The following is an 18,141-nucleotide window of genomic DNA, read 5'->3' as shown; positions in this document are numbered from 1 at the left end:
TGTTCTCGTGGAGTAGGACGCAGCTCATGTGACGCGCGTGTTGCGTAGGTAGCGTGGCCGAGCGGTCTGAGGCGCTGGTTTCAGGCACCAGTCTCTTCGGAGGCGTGGGTTCCAATCCCACTGCTGCCAAACGTGTAATGTTTCCTGCATCGAAGTCACATGCACTCATTGCCCGCAAAGGAAACAGCACAACAAGGCGTGAGCGTCTGCTTCGTGAATTGTCGTAGAACAGTACGTGGTGCAACGGCAGGATTTGTAGGCGCCTTTTGCTCTCATCACTGCTGGCGTTCGTCTCCACGATATGCGTCCAGAGCATGCCGTTCTATAGCGTGCGAGAGTGGATTTTTTACAGTTGTCGTCAGTTAATCGTGGGTGGTTGCTGCGTTCGCTGGAGGAGCACTGGCGCCGTCATCCGGTGTAGTCTAGTGGCTAGGATACCTGGCTCTCACCCAGGAGGCCCGGGTTCGATTCCCGGTACCGGAAATGCGCGTTTTTGTTGCTCCTCTTATGCGACTTGTCTCGACTTTGCTCGACTGACGCTACGCTGACGCGTGCAGAAAGCCACGTTAAGTACGATTCGTGGCAACACCCGACGGCGAGAGAGATGCTGCGTCTGTCCACTTGTTATCGAGTCACATGTCTGTAGTCAAGAGGCTTGGAGGACTGCAAGACATTGCCACGGAGGTGAATGCAGCTAACCACTGTAGTTAGTGTCCCGACAGCGCAGGCACGTTCATTTGTTTGTATACATGTGATGGAGAACGTGTCTGACACTGCTGTGGCGTGACACTGTGGGCTGGGCTTTGCTGTGTACCGCCACTTGCATTCCCGCCAGCTGCTCTGGCGGGCGCCTCCGTGGCCGTGTTCGTCTAGTGGTTAGGACATTGCGTTGTGGCCGCAATAACCCAGGTTCGAATCCTGGTCACGGCAATTTTGAAAGTTTTTCCTTGCTGCCGTTGCATTGACGATAGTGCACGAGTACACGAAATCACAGTGCTTTCTTGGTTTTTCACTCGTGTTCCGCAGGCCGCAGTTTGTACTACCACTTCATCACAAGTGTAACCTCCTTGAGCTCACATATGTTTGTTACATGGAGCATTCTAGCTCCGCCCCTGACAGGTACAGCTATGATACTTTAGTGGTTACGGAAAGCCCAGGTTCGAAACCTGGTCACGGCACGAAAACGTCTCTTGATGCTGTCTCCTTAACTACGACAGCTACAGACAAGTGGCGTCGCTACCATATGGCAGGCACGGCATTTTCTTGTTGTGGGTGGCCTAAAGAGACGCTTCCAGTGGGAGAGCAGTGAAAATACATGGCACGGCGATTGCCAAGATACTTCCTTTTCGAAGTGATCTTTGTAGTACAAAGGGAACGTTTTGCCGCCGCTGTTCCAAGGGTAACGTGGCCGAGCGGTCTAAGGCGCTGGTTTTAGGCACCAGTCTCTTCGGAGGCGTGGGTTCGAATCCCACCGTTGCCAATTTTGGCGTCTCATTTTTGTGCCGTTGCTGTGTGTTCTCGTGGAGTAGGACGCAGCTCATGTGACGCGCGTGTTGCGTAGGTAGCGTGGCCGAGCGGTCTGAGGCGCTGGTTTCAGGCACCAGTCTCTTCGGAGGCGTGGGTTCCAATCCCACTGCTGCCAAACGTGTAATGTTTCCTGCATCGAAGTCACATGCACTCATTGCCCGCAAAGGAAACAGCACAACAAGGCGTGAGCGTCTGCTTCGTGAATTGTCGTAGAACAGTACGTGGTGCAACGGCAGGATTTGTAGGCGCCTTTTGCTCTCATCACTGCTGGCGTTCGTCTCCACGATATGCGTCCAGAGCATGCCGTTCTATAGCGTGCGAGAGTGGATTTTTTACAGTTGTCGTCAGTTAATCGTGGGTGGTTGCTGCGTTCGCTGGAGGAGCACTGGCGCCGTCATCCGGTGTAGTCTAGTGGCTAGGATACCTGGCTCTCACCCAGGAGGCCCGGGTTCGATTCCCGGTACCGGAAATGCGCGTTTTTGTTGCTCCTCTTATGCGACTTGTCTCGACTTTGCTCGACTGACGCTACGCTGACGCGTGCAGAAAGCCACGTTAAGTACGATTCGTGGCAACACCCGACGGCGAGAGAGATGCTGCGTCTGTCCACTTGTTATCGAGTCACATGTCTGTAGTCAAGAGGCTTGGAGGACTGCAAGACATTGCCACGGAGGTGAATGCAGCTAACCACTGTAGTTAGTGTCCCGACAGCGCAGGCACGTTCATTTGTTTGTATACATGTGATGGAGAACGTGTCTGACACTGCTGTGGCGTGACACTGTGGGCTGGGCTTTGCTGTGTACCGCCACTTGCATTCCCGCCAGCTGCTCTGGCGGGCGCCTCCGTGGCCGTGTTCGTCTAGTGGTTAGGACATTGCGTTGTGGCCGCAATAACCCAGGTTCGAATCCTGGTCACGGCAATTTTGAAAGTTTTTCCTTGCTGCCGTTGCATTGACGATAGTGCACGAGTACACGAAATCACAGTGCTTTCTTGGTTTTTCACTCGTGTTCCGCAGGCCGCAGTTTGTACTACCACTTCATCACAAGTGTAACCTCCTTGAGCTCACATATGTTTGTTACATGGAGCATTCTAGCTCCGCCCCTGACAGGTACAGCTATGATACTTTAGTGGTTACGGAAAGCCCAGGTTCGAAACCTGGTCACGGCACGAAAACGTCTCTTGATGCTGTCTCCTTAACTACGACAGCTACAGACAAGTGGCGTCGCTACCATATGGCAGGCACGGCATTTTCTTGTTGTGGGTGGCCTAAAGAGACGCTTCCAGTGGGAGAGCAGTGAAAATACATGGCACGGCGATTGCCAAGATACTTCCTTTTCGAAGTGATCTTTGTAGTACAAAGGGAACGTTTTGCCGCCGCTGTTCCAAGGGTAACGTGGCCGAGCGGTCTAAGGCGCTGGTTTTAGGCACCAGTCTCTTCGGAGGCGTGGGTTCGAATCCCACCGTTGCCAATTTTGGCGTCTCATTTTTGTGCCGTTGCTGTGTGTTCTCGTGGAGTAGGACGCAGCTCATGTGACGCGCGTGTTGCGTAGGTAGCGTGGCCGAGCGGTCTGAGGCGCTGGTTTCAGGCACCAGTCTCTTCGGAGGCGTGGGTTCCAATCCCACTGCTGCCAAACGTGTAATGTTTCCTGCATCGAAGTCACATGCACTCATTGCCCGCAAAGGAAACAGCACAACAAGGCGTGAGCGTCTGCTTCGTGAATTGTCGTAGAACAGTACGTGGTGCAACGGCAGGATTTGTAGGCGCCTTTTGCTCTCATCACTGCTGGCGTTCGTCTCCACGATATGCGTCCAGAGCATGCCGTTCTATAGCGTGCGAGAGTGGATTTTTTACAGTTGTCGTCAGTTAATCGTGGGTGGTTGCTGCGTTCGCTGGAGGAGCACTGGCGCCGTCATCCGGTGTAGTCTAGTGGCTAGGATACCTGGCTCTCACCCAGGAGGCCCGGGTTCGATTCCCGGTACCGGAAATGCGCGTTTTTGTTGCTCCTCTTATGCGACTTGTCTCGACTTTGCTCGACTGACGCTACGCTGACGCGTGCAGAAAGCCACGTTAAGTACGATTCGTGGCAACACCCGACGGCGAGAGAGATGCTGCGTCTGTCCACTTGTTATCGAGTCACATGTCTGTAGTCAAGAGGCTTGGAGGACTGCAAGACATTGCCACGGAGGTGAATGCAGCTAACCACTGTAGTTAGTGTCCCGACAGCGCAGGCACGTTCATTTGTTTGTATACATGTGATGGAGAACGTGTCTGACACTGCTGTGGCGTGACACTGTGGGCTGGGCTTTGCTGTGTACCGCCACTTGCATTCCCGCCAGCTGCTCTGGCGGGCGCCTCCGTGGCCGTGTTCGTCTAGTGGTTAGGACATTGCGTTGTGGCCGCAATAACCCAGGTTCGAATCCTGGTCACGGCAATTTTGAAAGTTTTTCCTTGCTGCCGTTGCATTGACGATAGTGCACGAGTACACGAAATCACAGTGCTTTCTTGGTTTTTCACTCGTGTTCCGCAGGCCGCAGTTTGTACTACCACTTCATCACAAGTGTAACCTCCTTGAGCTCACATATGTTTGTTACATGGAGCATTCTAGCTCCGCCCCTGACAGGTACAGCTATGATACTTTAGTGGTTACGGAAAGCCCAGGTTCGAAACCTGGTCACGGCACGAAAACGTCTCTTGATGCTGTCTCCTTAACTACGACAGCTACAGACAAGTGGCGTCGCTACCATATGGCAGGCACGGCATTTTCTTGTTGTGGGTGGCCTAAAGAGACGCTTCCAGTGGGAGAGCAGTGAAAATACATGGCACGGCGATTGCCAAGATACTTCCTTTTCGAAGTGATCTTTGTAGTACAAAGGGAACGTTTTGCCGCCGCTGTTCCAAGGGTAACGTGGCCGAGCGGTCTAAGGCGCTGGTTTTAGGCACCAGTCTCTTCGGAGGCGTGGGTTCGAATCCCACCGTTGCCAATTTTGGCGTCTCATTTTTGTGCCGTTGCTGTGTGTTCTCGTGGAGTAGGACGCAGCTCATGTGACGCGCGTGTTGCGTAGGTAGCGTGGCCGAGCGGTCTGAGGCGCTGGTTTCAGGCACCAGTCTCTTCGGAGGCGTGGGTTCCAATCCCACTGCTGCCAAACGTGTAATGTTTCCTGCATCGAAGTCACATGCACTCATTGCCCGCAAAGGAAACAGCACAACAAGGCGTGAGCGTCTGCTTCGTGAATTGTCGTAGAACAGTACGTGGTGCAACGGCAGGATTTGTAGGCGCCTTTTGCTCTCATCACTGCTGGCGTTCGTCTCCACGATATGCGTCCAGAGCATGCCGTTCTATAGCGTGCGAGAGTGGATTTTTTACAGTTGTCGTCAGTTAATCGTGGGTGGTTGCTGCGTTCGCTGGAGGAGCACTGGCGCCGTCATCCGGTGTAGTCTAGTGGCTAGGATACCTGGCTCTCACCCAGGAGGCCCGGGTTCGATTCCCGGTACCGGAAATGCGCGTTTTTGTTGCTCCTCTTATGCGACTTGTCTCGACTTTGCTCGACTGACGCTACGCTGACGCGTGCAGAAAGCCACGTTAAGTACGATTCGTGGCAACACCCGACGGCGAGAGAGATGCTGCGTCTGTCCACTTGTTATCGAGTCACATGTCTGTAGTCAAGAGGCTTGGAGGACTGCAAGACATTGCCACGGAGGTGAATGCAGCTAACCACTGTAGTTAGTGTCCCGACAGCGCAGGCACGTTCATTTGTTTGTATACATGTGATGGAGAACGTGTCTGACACTGCTGTGGCGTGACACTGTGGGCTGGGCTTTGCTGTGTACCGCCACTTGCATTCCCGCCAGCTGCTCTGGCGGGCGCCTCCGTGGCCGTGTTCGTCTAGTGGTTAGGACATTGCGTTGTGGCCGCAATAACCCAGGTTCGAATCCTGGTCACGGCAATTTTGAAAGTTTTTCCTTGCTGCCGTTGCATTGACGATAGTGCACGAGTACACGAAATCACAGTGCTTTCTTGGTTTTTCACTCGTGTTCCGCAGGCCGCAGTTTGTACTACCACTTCATCACAAGTGTAACCTCCTTGAGCTCACATATGTTTGTTACATGGAGCATTCTAGCTCCGCCCCTGACAGGTACAGCTATGATACTTTAGTGGTTACGGAAAGCCCAGGTTCGAAACCTGGTCACGGCACGAAAACGTCTCTTGATGCTGTCTCCTTAACTACGACAGCTACAGACAAGTGGCGTCGCTACCATATGGCAGGCACGGCATTTTCTTGTTGTGGGTGGCCTAAAGAGACGCTTCCAGTGGGAGAGCAGTGAAAATACATGGCACGGCGATTGCCAAGATACTTCCTTTTCGAAGTGATCTTTGTAGTACAAAGGGAACGTTTTGCCGCCGCTGTTCCAAGGGTAACGTGGCCGAGCGGTCTAAGGCGCTGGTTTTAGGCACCAGTCTCTTCGGAGGCGTGGGTTCGAATCCCACCGTTGCCAATTTTGGCGTCTCATTTTTGTGCCGTTGCTGTGTGTTCTCGTGGAGTAGGACGCAGCTCATGTGACGCGCGTGTTGCGTAGGTAGCGTGGCCGAGCGGTCTGAGGCGCTGGTTTCAGGCACCAGTCTCTTCGGAGGCGTGGGTTCCAATCCCACTGCTGCCAAACGTGTAATGTTTCCTGCATCGAAGTCACATGCACTCATTGCCCGCAAAGGAAACAGCACAACAAGGCGTGAGCGTCTGCTTCGTGAATTGTCGTAGAACAGTACGTGGTGCAACGGCAGGATTTGTAGGCGCCTTTTGCTCTCATCACTGCTGGCGTTCGTCTCCACGATATGCGTCCAGAGCATGCCGTTCTATAGCGTGCGAGAGTGGATTTTTTACAGTTGTCGTCAGTTAATCGTGGGTGGTTGCTGCGTTCGCTGGAGGAGCACTGGCGCCGTCATCCGGTGTAGTCTAGTGGCATTCCGGCTCTAGCTGTCTGCGCGTTAGGACGTGTCCGCCGCTGCTCTGTGTACGTTAGTGGTGACGCCAAGTCCTGAGTTTTAGTTTGTTGCTGTTTGTGAATTTCTGTATTTCAACGTGACTGGTGTCATTGTGCAAAGTTTCTGTGTGTTTTCGTCCGTTATAACGGTTCTGTTTTGGAGGAATTTCGGTTTATTGCCGGGATCTCCTCGTAACTGACGAAAAATGGCTGGAATTGTCCGGAAGAATACCCTGGTTTTCTCCTTCGAGAAGGAAACACGTGCAGTGCAACCTACGGCTTTGGAAATCCATGACTGGCTGACCGACGTAATTGGAGTAAGTTCTGATTCCGTACATACCACTCAATTAGATGCTGACAAATACTGTGTTTTTGTCAAATTTTTTAATCCCGTGGATGTTGAGAAGCTGTTGTTGAAGTGGGGTAGTGTTGCTGAATTTGTGCATAGAGATGGGTCTAAAAGTAGTGTTTCGATTCGGAAAGCGGATATCACGTATAAAACTGTAAGAGTGCTAAACATTCCCATTGAAGTAGATAATCAGCTGATTAAAGAGGCACTATCGAAATACGGGGAGATCCAGTCCATTGTCAACGAAAGGTGGTCAAAATTGTATAAATTGCAGTGTTTCAATGGCATACGATCAGTAGAAATGGAAGTTAAAGCCAATATTCCATCTTTCCTTTCTATTGCTGGTCATAAAGCGCATATCGTTTACTCAGGGCAGGTTCAGACATGTAATATTTGTAATGAAACGGGTCATTTCCGTCAAGACTGTCCCCGCCGTGTCTATATCCTTAAAAATAGCCTTACGCAGCGTCAGCGACTTACGCTTAATGATGTTCTGCCTAACAATCATCAACCTCCCCCGGCCAGTAATGATGGAGCTCGTACTTCTGATGTAACTGCCGTAAATGTCGCTGATTTTCCTCCCTTGCATGTAATTACCGATCGCAGTTCTTCTACCCATGAATGCGATCTGCAAACTAAAAAGAGACCTTTAGACACGACTGAAGACTGTTCTGACGATGCTACATCACAGTCCAACCGTAAACAAAAGCAATGCAGTGAGAGTGCGGGTGAGGACGTAGACAGTAAACATGTGGCGGTGACGCCGGCAGCAGAGGCCCTCCCGCCGACAGCTGCTGTTGCCACAGCGTTAGACGACATGGACGCGAAAACACAGGCTCCGATCACGGCGACACAGGAGTCGAGTTCTGAGGAACAGCAAGCGATGGATCGGACTCAGCCTTGCGAATCTACAGACACACAGCACTCCCTCCCCGTTGCACCGATGGAGGTTGCGGAAGGAACTGAAACTGGAACTAGACTTAACAAACAGGACTGTGTAGAGGCCACTTCCGCCCAATCGGCGCAAGTTGCGGATCACTCGCGGTCACACACTGCCACTGCAGAGGTTCAAAGACGCAGGCTAAAACCTCAACCGAACCTCAAAGCATCTCGTAACGCCGATAAACAAAAACTTGGAAAAGATGATGTGAAAGCCAAAAACGTATCATATGAAATAATTTCTGAAGTATCCCCCGAGAAAAACCCAAAGAAACTTGATGGTGCAAACCCCCACTGTAAAGATAAGTCTGACCCGGTAAAGAATCCGTCATTGAACTGACACAGCCAAGTCTAACTCGTGAAACGATACTGCTAAGTGCCACCATGTTCCTGCACAATTTCGGTGACAACGGAATTACCAATATGCCAAATTCGTAGTTGACTGTTTTTAGTGTCATTTTTTTTCTTCTTTTTCTTATATTACCTCCAGAAGTAATTGATACTTTTCTCTGACAGTAGGGATTTTTTTTCCTTATTTTCACAAGGAAGCTACATGTGCCAGGCATACACAATAACAACTATAAACATTAACAGGATTAAGTCAGAACCGAAGATTGCTGCTCTCAAGGATTTCCTTTACGAATCAGGAACTGACATAGCTTTGCTGCAAGAAGTCGCGATGCCTGACCTTAAGGTTGCAGGCTATGTAGAAATACTAAATATCTCACTCGAAACAAAAGTGGGGACAGCAATTTTAATCCGGGAAGGGATCCCTGTAACTGATGTCGAGAGACTGGACTCGGGCAGAGCAATCGGTCTTAAAGTCTTTGACGTTACTATTATTAACCTGTATGCCCCGTCAGGGACCTCCAATAGACCGGAAAGGGCTAAATTTTTTAGAGAAGAAATAATATATCTATTACGGAAAAACCCGCCGCAACTTTTAATTGGCGGCGATTTTAACTGTGTATTAAATAAAAAAGATCAGACTCCCAATTTTAATTGCTGTAACGAGTTGAAGCGGCTAGTTACGGATCTAAAACTCAGGGATACTTGGGAAATTAAATATCCCACTGTTGTTGCATATACGTACATAGCTACACAGTCCTGTAGCAGAATTGATAGGATATATGTGTCACAAGGTATGGAAAGATCCTTAGTTAAAGTCGAGACAATTCCTGTATATTTCTCCGACCATTGCAGTATGCTGGCTTCTATCAATTTAAAGGCACAACCAACTCGCCGCTTCAGAAGTCAGTGGAAGCTGAACGTATCTTTGCTACAGGACAATGAGTTAGCCGATGTTGTCAACGAAACGTGGAACATGTGCTTGCGCTCGGTAGATCGCTATGTGACTGTTACGGACTGGTGGTGCAACAGGGCAAAACCAAAACTGCGGAGCGTTTTAATTCACTACAGTCTCCAACGATCCCGTGAACTCAAGAACACCATAGCATTTTATTATGCAATGTTACGGAACTTGTATGAACAGGCGAGCATTTCCGGCATTCGTTTGGAAGACATTAAGAAAACTAAGGCCAAATTACTCCGCATTAAACAACAACAGCTGGAAGGACTAAAAGTAAAGTCGAAAGCCAAGTCATTATCAGGGGACGAAACTGCTTCCTTGTATCACCTCTTGCGACACGCAAAACATAGGAGTCGAACCTTTCTTGATGAGATCCAGACTCCGACCGGTCTGACCGTTACTTCACAGAAAGAGATCGTCAACGAGGTTTACCAGTATTACCACAATCTATATTCAGCCGGTCAGTTATGCGAAGAATCCTTTGAAGAATTTCTTGACAGCATAGTTCCTCAGCTGTCAGAAGAGGACCATGAAGGACTTCTTACTGATTTCACTGAAGAGGATGTCCACGAAACCGTCCGCAAGTCTCCTTTAAAAAAGTCACCGGGGCCGGATGGGTTGCCCGTTGAATTTTATCTGCGATACTGGTCACTCATTGGAGCAAAGTTTACTCAAATGGCAAACGAGATTATCCAAGGAAAACCACTACCTGCTGCTATGAAAGAATGCACAATAGTACTAGTTCCAAAGACTACATCGAAGCGAAATCTACACAACTTTCGCCCTATTTCGTTGCTTAACTCCGACTATAAAATCATAGCTAGAATGTTAAATAACAGACTTTCACTTTTAGCCAAAAAAATAGTAAGTCAACATCAGTCATGTGTACCTGGCAGAACTATTTTCAAAAGTATTGCGGAATACAGGGATTTAATTGCCATCACCTCTGTGACGAACATCAAATGTGCCATTTGTTTTATTGATTTTCACAAAGCCTTCGACCGTGTGGATCACAGGTTCCTTCTTACAACAATGAGAAAAATCGGCTTTGACGAACGAGCTCTCAGTGTGGTCACGAACGTTGCGTTGGGATTCAGCGCAAGTATCTCTGTCAACTGTCAAAGAACTAAGCAGATCCAGATACGGCGCGGCGTTCCTCAGGGCAGCCCGCTTTCCATGCTTCTATTCGTCTTTTCCTTGGAGCCGCTACTCCGCAGTCTTCACGCCAACCTAACAGGTATTACGTTAGCAGGTCACAAAACAGTCATAAATGCATACGCTGATGATGTAGGCGTCGTATTACGGAACGTCGATGACATTTCCAAATTAGAACTGCTCATTAACAAGTACTGCAGCGTGTCGGGAGCTATCACCAATGCTAATAAGAGCAGATTTCTCAACCTGCGGGGTTTTCAACACGTAACTGTCACTTGGGCAACACCGGTCACTCAGTGCAAATCACTTGGAACGACTCTGACTACGTGTCCAATAAAAATGGCGGCCATTAATTGGAAAACTACATCCGGATACATTCAAGGAGCCATCAGAGAAAATCTGCACCGAACTTTAAATCAATTTCAGAGAATCCATTTAATTAATAACTGCCTCTTATCAAAAGCTTATTATACGGCGCAAATCTTTCCACTCCCCACCATGATCGCTGGAAAGATAATGTCACTCGTCACTAACTACCTATGGCGAGGTGAAGTGTTTAGAGTGACTGGGAGAACAGCTACCCTAGATCCCAGCAATGGTGGTCTGGGATTAACTGACATTAAGAACAAGGCCTCTGCTCTTTTCCTCAAACGGACCACTAGTCTTCTCAACGAAAACGCTACAAGCATTACAACTAAGTTATTTGAAATTCTTAGACCTGCAAGTCTCCACGCGCCAGTTGATGTGCAAAAAATTAATCCCCGTCTTCGTCATGTGCGTACATTTTTCGTCGATCTGAGTTATATCAATGGCGAACTAACTAATTTGCGGCAGTTAACGGCCCGAGCAATTCTGTGTCTCAGAAAGAAAAATGAAGGGAAGAATAAAATAGAGGCAAAATATCCGCATTACGATTGGGCAACTATATGGAAGAACATTAACCTACGTGGTCTCTCCTCCGACGCAAAAACATCATGGTACAAATCGGTGAACAATATAGTTAGCACCAACGAACGTTTGCACTCAATCGGGATTAGCCAAACAAACCTTTGTCTCAAATGTAATCTCCTCGATACAACAGTACACAGATTCACGTGTGCAAGACATCTGCAAAACTGGAAATGGTTGAGAGACCAATTGGCTTTCCTGACAAGATCGTCCACCGAAAATTTTCAGCCTCAGACACTTCTCCGGCCACAGATACTGTATTTCCCTGCCACCAAAAATAACTCAATTCATTGGTTAATGGGAAACTACGTTAGCTATGTCATTAATAACTTAGGGACTGACAATATCATTGATTTTCATATGTACCTGAAAAATGAATATGATAGAGTAGTTAAATATCCAGGCCATAAAACGATGTACGGCAACATGCTCAAAATTGTCTTTGAGCGACTGGGAATCGGATGACGGCGAAGAGCAAACAAAAGACTTTCTTTTATACAACGATAATCGGAGAAGCGAAGAACACTACATGATTCAGTTCATCTTAAAATTTTAAGTAGCAACAAATGAAGGGAGTCCCGAATTTTATTTCCCACATTTATTACGACAAGCAATTCATTTATTTAACGATTATCCTCAATCAGCGCTTCAATTCAAATTTTTTTTTCAATTATGAGGCCTAGCCAAGATCGGCAATTAATAATTAAACATTCAAAGCACGCTATACATGGACATTCCGCCATTAGGTGACGGATGAGGGTCGGCATTGAGGCCAGGCCTCAGCATTTTTTGACCCCTGCCCTCCTTGCCGACGCTTATCTGACACAGAAAGCTATATTAAAAAAAATAAAAACAAAAAAAAAAATGAAAAAAATAAAATCATATGCTAGGTAAACGGAAAAAAAAAAAAAAAAAAAAAAAAAGTGGCTAGGATACCTGGCTCTCACCCAGGAGGCCCGGGTTCGATTCCCGGTACCGGAAATGCGCGTTTTTGTTGCTCCTCTTATGCGACTTGTCTCGACTTTGCTCGACTGACGCTACGCTGACGCGTGCAGAAAGCCACGTTAAGTACGATTCGTGGCAACACCCGACGGCGAGAGAGATGCTGCGTCTGTCCACTTGTTATCGAGTCACATGTCTGTAGTCAAGAGGCTTGGAGGACTGCAAGACATTGCCACGGAGGTGAATGCAGCTAACCACTGTAGTTAGTGTCCCGACAGCGCAGGCACGTTCATTTGTTTGTATACATGTGATGGAGAACGTGTCTGACACTGCTGTGGCGTGACACTGTGGGCTGGGCTTTGCTGTGTACCGCCACTTGCATTCCCGCCAGCTGCTCTGGCGGGCGCCTCCGTGGCCGTGTTCGTCTAGTGGTTAGGACATTGCGTTGTGGCCGCAATAACCCAGGTTCGAATCCTGGTCACGGCAATTTTGAAAGTTTTTCCTTGCTGCCGTTGCATTGACGATAGTGCACGAGTACACGAAATCACAGTGCTTTCTTGGTTTTTCACTCGTGTTCCGCAGGCCGCAGTTTGTACTACCACTTCATCACAAGTGTAACCTCCTTGAGCTCACATATGTTTGTTACATGGAGCATTCTAGCTCCGCCCCTGACAGGTACAGCTATGATACTTTAGTGGTTACGGAAAGCCCAGGTTCGAAACCTGGTCACGGCACGAAAACGTCTCTTGATGCTGTCTCCTTAACTACGACAGCTACAGACAAGTGGCGTCGCTACCATATGGCAGGCACGGCATTTTCTTGTTGTGGGTGGCCTAAAGAGACGCTTCCAGTGGGAGAGCAGTGAAAATACATGGCACGGCGATTGCCAAGATACTTCCTTTTCGAAGTGATCTTTGTAGTACAAAGGGAACGTTTTGCCGCCGCTGTTCCAAGGGTAACGTGGCCGAGCGGTCTAAGGCGCTGGTTTTAGGCACCAGTCTCTTCGGAGGCGTGGGTTCGAATCCCACCGTTGCCAATTTTGGCGTCTCATTTTTGTGCCGTTGCTGTGTGTTCTCGTGGAGTAGGACGCAGCTCATGTGACGCGCGTGTTGCGTAGGTAGCGTGGCCGAGCGGTCTGAGGCGCTGGTTTCAGGCACCAGTCTCTTCGGAGGCGTGGGTTCCAATCCCACTGCTGCCAAACGTGTAATGTTTCCTGCATCGAAGTCACATGCACTCATTGCCCGCAAAGGAAACAGCACAACAAGGCGTGAGCGTCTGCTTCGTGAATTGTCGTAGAACAGTACGTGGTGCAACGGCAGGATTTGTAGGCGCCTTTTGCTCTCATCACTGCTGGCGTTCGTCTCCACGATATGCGTCCAGAGCATGCCGTTCTATAGCGTGCGAGAGTGGATTTTTTACAGTTGTCGTCAGTTAATCGTGGGTGGTTGCTGCGTTCGCTGGAGGAGCACTGGCGCCGTCATCCGGTGTAGTCTAGTGGCTAGGATACCTGGCTCTCACCCAGGAGGCCCGGGTTCGATTCCCGGTACCGGAAATGCGCGTTTTTGTTGCTCCTCTTATGCGACTTGTCTCGACTTTGCTCGACTGACGCTACGCTGACGCGTGCAGAAAGCCACGTTAAGTACGATTCGTGGCAACACCCGACGGTGAGAGAGATGCTGCGTCTGTCCACTTGTTATCGAGTCACATGTCTGTAGTCAAGAGGCTTGGAGGACTGCAAGACATTGCCACGGAGGTGAATGCAGCTAACCACTGTAGTTAGTGTCCCGACAGCGCAGGCACGTTCATTTGTTTGTATACATGTGATGGAGAACGTGTCTGACACTGCTGTGGCGTGACACTGTGGGCTGGGCTTTGCTGTGTACCGCCACTTGCATTCCCGCCAGCTGCTCTGGCGGGCGCCTCCGTGGCCGTGTTCGTCTAGTGGTTAGGACATTGCGTTGTGGCCGCAATAACCCAGGTTCGAATCCTGGTCACGGCAATTTTGAAAGTTTTTCCTTGCTGCCGTTGCATTGACGATAGTGCACGAGTACACGAAATCACAGTGCTTTCTTGGTTTTTCACTCGTGTTCCGCAGGCCGCAGTTTGTACTACCACTTCATCACAAGTGTAACCTCCTTGAGCTCACATATGTTTGTTACATGGAGCATTCTAGCTCCGCCCCTGACAGGTACAGCTATGATACTTTAGTGGTTACGGAAAGCCCAGGTTCGAAACCTGGTCACGGCACGAAAACGTCTCTTGATGCTGTCTCCTTAACTACGACAGCTACAGACAAGTGGCGTCGCTACCATATGGCAGGCACGGCATTTTCTTGTTGTGGGTGGCCTAAAGAGACGCTTCCAGTGGGAGAGCAGTGAAAATACATGGCACGGCGATTGCCAAGATACTTCCTTTTCGAAGTGATCTTTGTAGTACAAAGGGAACGTTTTGCCGCCGCTGTTCCAAGGGTAACGTGGCCGAGCGGTCTAAGGCGCTGGTTTTAGGCACCAGTCTCTTCGGAGGCGTGGGTTCGAATCCCACCGTTGCCAATTTTGGCGTCTCATTTTTGTGCCGTTGCTGTGTGTTCTCGTGGAGTAGGACGCAGCTCATGTGACGCGCGTGTTGCGTAGGTAGCGTGGCCGAGCGGTCTGAGGCGCTGGTTTCAGGCACCAGTCTCTTCGGAGGCGTGGGTTCCAATCCCACTGCTGCCAAACGTGTAATGTTTCCTGCATCGAAGTCACATGCACTCATTGCCCGCAAAGGAAACAGCACAACAAGGCGTGAGCGTCTGCTTCGTGAATTGTCGTAGAACAGTACGTGGTGCAACGGCAGGATTTGTAGGCGCCTTTTGCTCTCATCACTGCTGGCGTTCGTCTCCACGATATGCGTCCAGAGCATGCCGTTCTATAGCGTGCGAGAGTGGATTTTTTACAGTTGTCGTCAGTTAATCGTGGGTGGTTGCTGCGTTCGCTGGAGGAGCACTGGCGCCGTCATCCGGTGTAGTCTAGTGGCTAGGATACCTGGCTCTCACCCAGGAGGCCCGGGTTCGATTCCCGGTACCGGAAATGCGCGTTTTTGTTGCTCCTCTTATGCGACTTGTCTCGACTTTGCTCGACTGACGCTACGCTGACGCGTGCAGAAAGCCACGTTAAGTACGATTCGTGGCAACACCCGACGGCGAGAGAGATGCTGCGTCTGTCCACTTGTTATCGAGTCACATGTCTGTAGTCAAGAGGCTTGGAGGACTGCAAGACATTGCCACGGAGGTGAATGCAGCTAACCACTGTAGTTAGTGTCCCGACAGCGCAGGCACGTTCATTTGTTTGTATACATGTGATGGAGAACGTGTCTGACACTGCTGTGGCGTGACACTGTGGGCTGGGCTTTGCTGTGTACCGCCACTTGCATTCCCGCCAGCTGCTCTGGCGGGCGCCTCCGTGGCCGTGTTCGTCTAGTGGTTAGGACATTGCGTTGTGGCCGCAATAACCCAGGTTCGAATCCTGGTCACGGCAATTTTGAAAGTTTTTCCTTGCTGCCGTTGCATTGACGATAGTGCACGAGTACACGAAATCACAGTGCTTTCTTGGTTTTTCACTCGTGTTCCGCAGGCCGCAGTTTGTACTACCACTTCATCACAAGTGTAACCTCCTTGAGCTCACATATGTTTGTTACATGGAGCATTCTAGCTCCGCCCCTGACAGGTACAGCTATGATACTTTAGTGGTTACGGAAAGCCCAGGTTCGAAACCTGGTCACGGCACGAAAACGTCTCTTGATGCTGTCTCCTTAACTACGACAGCTACAGACAAGTGGCGTCGCTACCATATGGCAGGCACGGCATTTTCTTGTTGTGGGTGGCCTAAAGAGACGCTTCCAGTGGGAGAGCAGTGAAAATACATGGCACGGCGATTGCCAAGATACTTCCTTTTCGAAGTGATCTTTGTAGTACAAAGGGAACGTTTTGCCGCCGCTGTTCCAAGGGTAACGTGGCCGAGCGGTCTAAGGCGCTGGTTTTAGGCACCAGTCTCTTCGGAGGCGTGGGTTCGAATCCCACCGTTGCCAATTTTGGCGTCTCATTTTTGTGCCGTTGCTGTGTGTTCTCGTGGAGTAGGACGCAGCTCATGTGACGCGCGTGTTGCGTAGGTAGCGTGGCCGAGCGGTCTGAGGCGCTGGTTTCAGGCACCAGTCTCTTCGGAGGCGTGGGTTCCAATCCCACTGCTGCCAAACGTGTAATGTTTCCTGCATCGAAGTCACATGCACTCATTGCCCGCAAAGGAAACAGCACAACAAGGCGTGAGCGTCTGCTTCGTGAATTGTCGTAGAACAGTACGTGGTGCAACGGCAGGATTTGTAGGCGCCTTTTGCTCTCATCACTGCTGGCGTTCGTCTCCACGATATGCGTCCAGAGCATGCCGTTCTATAGCGTGCGAGAGTGGATTTTTTACAGTTGTCGTCAGTTAATCGTGGGTGGTTGCTGCGTTCGCTGGAGGAGCACTGGCGCCGTCATCCGGTGTAGTCTAGTGGCTAGGATACCTGGCTCTCACCCAGGAGGCCCGGGTTCGATTCCCGGTACCGGAAATGCGCGTTTTTGTTGCTCCTCTTATGCGACTTGTCTCGACTTTGCTCGACTGACGCTACGCTGACGCGTGCAGAAAGCCACGTTAAGTACGATTCGTGGCAACACCCGACGGCGAGAGAGATGCTGCGTCTGTCCACTTGTTATCGAGTCACATGTCTGTAGTCAAGAGGCTTGGAGGACTGCAAGACATTGCCACGGAGGTGAATGCAGCTAACCACTGTAGTTAGTGTCCCGACAGCGCAGGCACGTTCATTTGTTTGTATACATGTGATGGAGAACGTGTCTGACACTGCTGTGGCGTGACACTGTGGGCTGGGCTTTGCTGTGTACCGCCACTTGCATTCCCGCCAGCTGCTCTGGCGGGCGCCTCCGTGGCCGTGTTCGTCTAGTGGTTAGGACATTGCGTTGTGGCCGCAATAACCCAGGTTCGAATCCTGGTCACGGCAATTTTGAAAGTTTTTCCTTGCTGCCGTTGCATTGACGATAGTGCACGAGTACACGAAATCACAGTGCTTTCTTGGTTTTTCACTCGTGTTCCGCAGGCCGCAGTTTGTACTACCACTTCATCACAAGTGTAACCTCCTTGAGCTCACATATGTTTGTTACATGGAGCATTCTAGCTCCGCCCCTGACAGGTACAGCTATGATACTTTAGTGGTTACGGAAAGCCCAGGTTCGAAACCTGGTCACGGCACGAAAACGTCTCTTGATGCTGTCTCCTTAACTACGACAGCTACAGACAAGTGGCGTCGCTACCATATGGCAGGCACGGCATTTTCTTGTTGTGGGTGGCCTAAAGAGACGCTTCCAGTGGGAGAGCAGTGAAAATACATGGCACGGCGATTGCCAAGATACTTCCTTTTCGAAGTGATCTTTGTAGTACAAAGGGAACGTTTTGCCGCCGCTGTTCCAAGGGTAACGTGGCCGAGCGGTCTAAGGCGCTGGTTTTAGGCACCATTCTCTTCGGAGGCGTGGGTTCGAATCCCACCGTTGCCAATTTTGGCGTCTCATTTTTGTGCCGTTGCTGTGTGTTCTCGTGGAGTAGGACGCAGCTCATGTGACGCGCGTGTTGCGTAGGTAGCGTGGCCGAGCGGTCTGAGGCGCTGGTTTCAGGCACCAGTCTCTTCGGAGGCGTGGGTTCCAATCCCACTGCTGCCAAACGTGTAATGTTTCCTGCATCGAAGTCACATGCACTCATTGCCCGCAAAGGAAACAGCACAACAAGGCGTGAGCGTCTGCTTCGTGAATTGTCGTAGAACAGTACGTGGTGCAACGGCAGGATTTGTAGGCGCCTTTTGCTCTCATCACTGCTGGCGTTCGTCTCCACGATATGCGTCCAGAGCATGCCGTTCTATAGCGTGCGAGAGTGGATTTTTTACAGTTGTCGTCAGTTAATCGTGGGTGGTTGCTGCGTTCGC

The 18,141-nt window shown here is 50.1% G+C and overlaps 23 non-coding genes across 23 annotated transcripts; all 23 read left to right on the top strand.

Moving 5' to 3' along the window:
• Positions 1-411: 411 nt before the first annotated feature.
• On the top strand, positions 412-483 carry Trnae-cuc (transfer RNA glutamic acid (anticodon CUC)). The gene has a single exon. It is a non-coding gene; the product is annotated as a tRNA-Glu (tRNA).
• Positions 484-858: 375 nt separating this feature from the next.
• On the top strand, positions 859-930 carry Trnah-gug (transfer RNA histidin (anticodon GUG)). The gene has a single exon. It is a non-coding gene; the product is annotated as a tRNA-His (tRNA).
• Positions 931-1,398: 468 nt separating this feature from the next.
• On the top strand, positions 1,399-1,480 carry Trnal-uag (transfer RNA leucine (anticodon UAG)). The gene has a single exon. It is a non-coding gene; the product is annotated as a tRNA-Leu (tRNA).
• Positions 1,481-1,924: 444 nt separating this feature from the next.
• Positions 1,925-1,996, top strand: Trnae-cuc (transfer RNA glutamic acid (anticodon CUC)). The gene has a single exon. It is a non-coding gene; the product is annotated as a tRNA-Glu (tRNA).
• A 375-nt stretch (positions 1,997-2,371) lies between these two features.
• Positions 2,372-2,443, top strand: Trnah-gug (transfer RNA histidin (anticodon GUG)). The gene has a single exon. It is a non-coding gene; the product is annotated as a tRNA-His (tRNA).
• Positions 2,444-2,911: 468 nt separating this feature from the next.
• On the top strand, positions 2,912-2,993 carry Trnal-uag (transfer RNA leucine (anticodon UAG)). The gene has a single exon. It is a non-coding gene; the product is annotated as a tRNA-Leu (tRNA).
• A 444-nt stretch (positions 2,994-3,437) lies between these two features.
• On the top strand, positions 3,438-3,509 carry Trnae-cuc (transfer RNA glutamic acid (anticodon CUC)). Its single transcript has one exon. It is a non-coding gene; the product is annotated as a tRNA-Glu (tRNA).
• A 375-nt stretch (positions 3,510-3,884) lies between these two features.
• Trnah-gug (transfer RNA histidin (anticodon GUG)) lies at positions 3,885-3,956 on the top strand. The gene has a single exon. It is a non-coding gene; the product is annotated as a tRNA-His (tRNA).
• A 468-nt stretch (positions 3,957-4,424) lies between these two features.
• Trnal-uag (transfer RNA leucine (anticodon UAG)) lies at positions 4,425-4,506 on the top strand. Its single transcript has one exon. It is a non-coding gene; the product is annotated as a tRNA-Leu (tRNA).
• Positions 4,507-4,950: 444 nt separating this feature from the next.
• Positions 4,951-5,022, top strand: Trnae-cuc (transfer RNA glutamic acid (anticodon CUC)). Its single transcript has one exon. It is a non-coding gene; the product is annotated as a tRNA-Glu (tRNA).
• A 375-nt stretch (positions 5,023-5,397) lies between these two features.
• On the top strand, positions 5,398-5,469 carry Trnah-gug (transfer RNA histidin (anticodon GUG)). Its single transcript has one exon. It is a non-coding gene; the product is annotated as a tRNA-His (tRNA).
• A 468-nt stretch (positions 5,470-5,937) lies between these two features.
• Positions 5,938-6,019, top strand: Trnal-uag (transfer RNA leucine (anticodon UAG)). Its single transcript has one exon. It is a non-coding gene; the product is annotated as a tRNA-Leu (tRNA).
• A 6,539-nt stretch (positions 6,020-12,558) lies between these two features.
• Positions 12,559-12,630, top strand: Trnah-gug (transfer RNA histidin (anticodon GUG)). The gene has a single exon. It is a non-coding gene; the product is annotated as a tRNA-His (tRNA).
• A 468-nt stretch (positions 12,631-13,098) lies between these two features.
• Positions 13,099-13,180, top strand: Trnal-uag (transfer RNA leucine (anticodon UAG)). The gene has a single exon. It is a non-coding gene; the product is annotated as a tRNA-Leu (tRNA).
• Positions 13,181-13,624: 444 nt separating this feature from the next.
• On the top strand, positions 13,625-13,696 carry Trnae-cuc (transfer RNA glutamic acid (anticodon CUC)). The gene has a single exon. It is a non-coding gene; the product is annotated as a tRNA-Glu (tRNA).
• A 375-nt stretch (positions 13,697-14,071) lies between these two features.
• Trnah-gug (transfer RNA histidin (anticodon GUG)) lies at positions 14,072-14,143 on the top strand. Its single transcript has one exon. It is a non-coding gene; the product is annotated as a tRNA-His (tRNA).
• A 468-nt stretch (positions 14,144-14,611) lies between these two features.
• On the top strand, positions 14,612-14,693 carry Trnal-uag (transfer RNA leucine (anticodon UAG)). Its single transcript has one exon. It is a non-coding gene; the product is annotated as a tRNA-Leu (tRNA).
• A 444-nt stretch (positions 14,694-15,137) lies between these two features.
• Trnae-cuc (transfer RNA glutamic acid (anticodon CUC)) lies at positions 15,138-15,209 on the top strand. The gene has a single exon. It is a non-coding gene; the product is annotated as a tRNA-Glu (tRNA).
• A 375-nt stretch (positions 15,210-15,584) lies between these two features.
• Positions 15,585-15,656, top strand: Trnah-gug (transfer RNA histidin (anticodon GUG)). Its single transcript has one exon. It is a non-coding gene; the product is annotated as a tRNA-His (tRNA).
• A 468-nt stretch (positions 15,657-16,124) lies between these two features.
• Trnal-uag (transfer RNA leucine (anticodon UAG)) lies at positions 16,125-16,206 on the top strand. The gene has a single exon. It is a non-coding gene; the product is annotated as a tRNA-Leu (tRNA).
• Positions 16,207-16,650: 444 nt separating this feature from the next.
• Positions 16,651-16,722, top strand: Trnae-cuc (transfer RNA glutamic acid (anticodon CUC)). Its single transcript has one exon. It is a non-coding gene; the product is annotated as a tRNA-Glu (tRNA).
• A 375-nt stretch (positions 16,723-17,097) lies between these two features.
• Positions 17,098-17,169, top strand: Trnah-gug (transfer RNA histidin (anticodon GUG)). Its single transcript has one exon. It is a non-coding gene; the product is annotated as a tRNA-His (tRNA).
• Positions 17,170-17,637: 468 nt separating this feature from the next.
• Trnal-uag (transfer RNA leucine (anticodon UAG)) lies at positions 17,638-17,719 on the top strand. The gene has a single exon. It is a non-coding gene; the product is annotated as a tRNA-Leu (tRNA).
• The last annotated feature ends 422 nt before the right edge of the window (positions 17,720-18,141 follow it).

The sequence above is a fragment of the Schistocerca cancellata genome, chromosome 1 (assembly GCF_023864275.1).
Source record: "Schistocerca cancellata isolate TAMUIC-IGC-003103 chromosome 1, iqSchCanc2.1, whole genome shotgun sequence".
NCBI classification, from domain to species: Eukaryota; Metazoa; Arthropoda; class Insecta; order Orthoptera; family Acrididae; genus Schistocerca; species Schistocerca cancellata.
The sequence above is the reverse complement of the archived record's forward strand: the minus strand, read 5'-3'. Positions and strand labels throughout refer to the sequence as shown.